At 54.2% G+C, this 3,753-nt stretch overlaps 2 long non-coding RNA genes across 2 annotated transcripts in view; one reads left to right on the forward strand and one right to left on the reverse strand.

The window, feature by feature from the left end:
• Positions 1–2,843, forward strand: part of LOC109287423 — a 3,855-nt gene extending 1,012 nt beyond the window's left edge. Inside the window, exon 2 of the long non-coding RNA XR_002094859.1 lies at positions 573–2,843. This is a non-coding gene — a long non-coding RNA (uncharacterized LOC109287423). The remainder of the gene's footprint in view (positions 1–572) is intronic.
• LOC109287422 overlaps positions 710–3,753 on the reverse strand; it is a 10,339-nt gene continuing 7,295 nt past the window's right edge. The window contains exon 2 of the long non-coding RNA XR_002094858.1: positions 710–812. This is a non-coding gene — a long non-coding RNA (uncharacterized LOC109287422). The remainder of the gene's footprint in view (positions 813–3,753) is intronic.

The raw sequence follows: 3,753 nt of genomic DNA on the forward strand, positions 1-3,753 counted from the left end.
GCAGGGGGAGGGGGGAGGAGAGAGTTTGGGATTAAAACTACAGAGAAAAAACGAAACTAGCAGATAAGATAAACTCGAGATAAGGAGGGGATCATGAATATTCAGGGGAGACAGGAGCCTTGGCTTCGCCCAAAGAAATAGACTGATACCCCCCTCCCCCCCGCTTCGTTTTCACTTGCTGTTGGGGATCTTATTTAACACACGCACACACACACGTACACACACCCCGGACTTGGTGCTAGTTTCATTTGGCTTTTCGGACCACCAGCCCCCGTGTCCCTTGGTGAGGAGAGGGCTTTTTCCACCGCCAGGATCCAGGGGATCTGTCGCGCTAAAGGCGTGGGGACTGGAAACACACCAAAGCTTTCTTGGGGCTTCATTTCTAAAATAGAGGGAAGGGGGCAACAAGGGGCGGGGGCCGATAGACACCTTCGCGAGTCGCTTTGAAGCGGGCGACTGGGGCGGACACATGGCAATCGCAGGGAGCTGGTCTGGCGCGCGTGTGTCAACATAAAGGGAGATAAAATAACCCGATTCTTTCCCCTACGCGCACTTGTTTTGTTTTGCTACAGGGACGGGATTTAGGAAGTATTTCAGAAACAGGGCTAACACGGAAAGACGTGGCTTTGACCTAAAAAGGCAACAGAAACACAGGAGAGAAGCGCCTACCTGCGGGTAGGCATACCCGTACGAAGAGGTGACAATTTGCTGTGAGCTCAATTTTTGTTTCCTTATGAGTTTATCATCGTGTGAAATATTATTCTTTTCTTCTCTTCCTTTCTCGGTTCATCCTCTCCCACCTCTCTGCTTATCTGTCACAAAACAGCCCCTTTGTTTTCTAACTGGTTAAGTAAAGAATCTCCGAGAGATCTTTATGAAATATTTTCCACCATCTCATAAATCATTTTGGCACTTCAGCTGATGTTTTATCTCTCTCTCTCTCTCTTTCTCCCCCTCCCTCCCTCTGCCTCTCTTTCCTCTGTGCTTGGAAAGGGTGATTAAAAAAATCTTTTTGACACTATATATGGTTACACGCAGAGAAAGGCAGCAATCCACGTTTCTAGAGGCTACATCTGAAAAAGCTTAAGTAATGCAATTGCAGCTCAGGTATCCAGACAACACCGCCTGAACCTTGGCTGTTCGAGTTCATTTTTCTTTTGCTTTTTAATGGTGATCTGGGGTGTTTGTCTTTCTGACTAGCAGTCTGCTGCTACTACTACTGCTACTGTTATTATTCCTATTCATATTATTAGTACAAGTGTGCCCGTCTGCCTGGGGTTTTGGAGACAGCCATGGGGCATATTTCCACCAGACACAAAGTTTGGAGGTCCCCTGAGCGCGATGCTGGAAGCTCTGCCGTATTTTGTCAGTGCAGCAGGGCTCTACAGACCGCCCGCGCCTCCTTTTAAGGCGAGAGGTACCTGCCTGGCTTTCTGCTGCCCCTTTGGCCTGTAGCTCCCCCCTCCTCCGCACTTCACAGCCCGCGTGTTTACACCGGCCTTTCTGCAAGTCACCGCGTCCCACTGTAACCTCAGCGCCACGCACTCCCCAGCCCACGCCGCCTCTTGACCCTGCTGCCCTTTTCCCTTCTCCTCCTACTTCCAAGGCTGCTCTTCCCCTGCCAGGCGGCTGAAGCAGCGGATCAAAGGGGAAGCCCCCCTCCCCCCCCGCAGGCGCTCGGGCCGCTCGGGCAGGTGAAGCCGGCCGGGCTGGGGAGCGAGCCGGGGGAGGGCGCGGCGAGGCCGGGAAGCGCCCTTCCCGGGCGCGGCCTGTAGATGGCGCTCTGCGGTTTGGTTTGCGCGCGGATCCCGGCTGACACGGCGCAACTTCCAGCGCGGGGGAAAGTTTCGGGCGAAGCGGGTTTGAGCTTCATCCGCCGCCACCCACTGGCCGCGGCCAGCGCCTGGGACCCGGCGGACACGCACCTGCCGGCACCGGCCGAGAGGCCCCGGGCGGCTCCCGCACATGCAGGCGCTTCTCTCCCGCGGCAGCAACTTGGATTTGGTACGAAACCGCTCATTGTCCTGCCTTTAACCCCTTCTCTCCCACCGGGGGCTGCGGGCTACTAACACAGCCCTTCTCGGAGAGAGAAAAGCCGGTGGCGTCCAGTCTGCTCCAGCGGTCCTCCCCCACCCCCCGGGATCAGCTCCAACACGGGACAAACCTGTGGCCACAATGACACTGCCCTGGGACAGTCCCAGACCCGAGCCTCGAGGAGGAAAGACTAATTCTGCAATATCATATCAGTCTCTAACCACTCCCCCCCTGCAGGTCCACTCCCCGGGAACTTCCTCACTGTCCTGCTCCCCCGCGCAGGCTTTACCGCGGGGAGGATTCACTTTGTCTTGACAAAGATGCTCCGGGGCTTTAAAACTGTTGACTGTATGTTAAAGAGACAACAACTTTGACGAGGCGCAGAGAGGAGAGGCAGAAGATACATTTCTCCCTGAGCTTGCCTGGTTGTTACCGCTCGGCCCTATGACCCTCTAGTCCCCTACCCCGCTCTTGCCCCAGCAGGAAAAATAAAAGAGCAGACGGCAAAATCAAATCCGAATGAAACGAGGAACCTGGAAGCGATCTAGAAGGGTGGCCGCGCAGGGGTGTTGCGGGGTTGAACGAAATCAGCTTCTGATGTAGGTAAATCGGGGCAATTTTCTCATGTGGACACGAGGGAATTTGGTGTCTCCCCAAGAAGGAGAAGGGGGGCAAAGCTCCAGAAGAGCTCTCTATCTCCCCCTCTTCCCCATCCACACGCACCACGGGATCACCTGGTGCCCCCTCGCCTCCCAGGAAGAATTGCTTTGTCAACAGTCAAATCCACAGACCAATTTCTGTGCCCAAGGGGGAGAAAAAAAAAACCCACGAGGGGCTTTGGGACCCCCTCCCCCAGCACACAGGCGCTTGTGCCTGCGGGCCAGGGCGAGACAGGGCTCGGGGCAGCCTGGAGCTCCTGCGCGTCTTTTCGGTGCAACTCCCCCAAACCCAGTCGGTCAGGCTTGGTCGCTTTTTCCCGTCCGACTTTAAATGAGAGCCTTTCTGTCTCTTTTTTCCTTCTTTTTATTTCAAAGAGGGTCTCCCCCCTTTCCCCTAACCCAACCTCTTCCTCCTCCCCCCCACCTAGAACCATTTACACTTCAAAGGAGGCGCCCGCCTCTCTGCGGAAATTTCAAGAAAAATAAACTTTTGGGGGAGCTGCGGTGATACCGATCTTTGGTTTTGCTTCATTAGCTGCCTTTCTCCGACTAATCAAGCCAAAATCTTCCCTATTGATCCCAGACCCCCCCCCCCCGCACACATACACATACCCTCCAACCTTCCTACTCCGGGGCTGCCCCTGCACCTCGGCGAAGCTGTGTTATCTCCCGGAAAGGGGTTAATCAAACATTATTTTTAACAATCGCTGCCTCCTCTTTAATGTCACATGTGGGAAGAAAGCCACAATAACAACAACAACAAAAGGTTTCTGAGTCTGAAGGCCAAAGTGTGTGTGGGAGGGGTGGTGGAAATAGGATTCAGGCCCTTTTGCTAGTTCCAGGCCTTTCAAAGGTTTTCACCGAAATCCTTGCCTCCACACAACCAGGGACTGGTCCGCGTTGTCGGGCTTATATATGTTGTGGCTCGCGCTAATTGTAGCGCATAAAAGGGCCTAATGAGCTAGATGTATCGCTCCAGAACCGGGCGGTTGCGGGCAGATTGCAGACATGGATGCGATCTAGAAACGTGGCCTCCTCCCACCGCCTTTTTTTTTTTTTT

This window comes from Gavialis gangeticus, unplaced genomic scaffold (assembly GCF_001723915.1).
Source record: "Gavialis gangeticus isolate Ggan-Ray unplaced genomic scaffold, GavGan_comp1, whole genome shotgun sequence".
NCBI classification, from domain to species: Eukaryota; Metazoa; Chordata; order Crocodylia; family Gavialidae; genus Gavialis; species Gavialis gangeticus.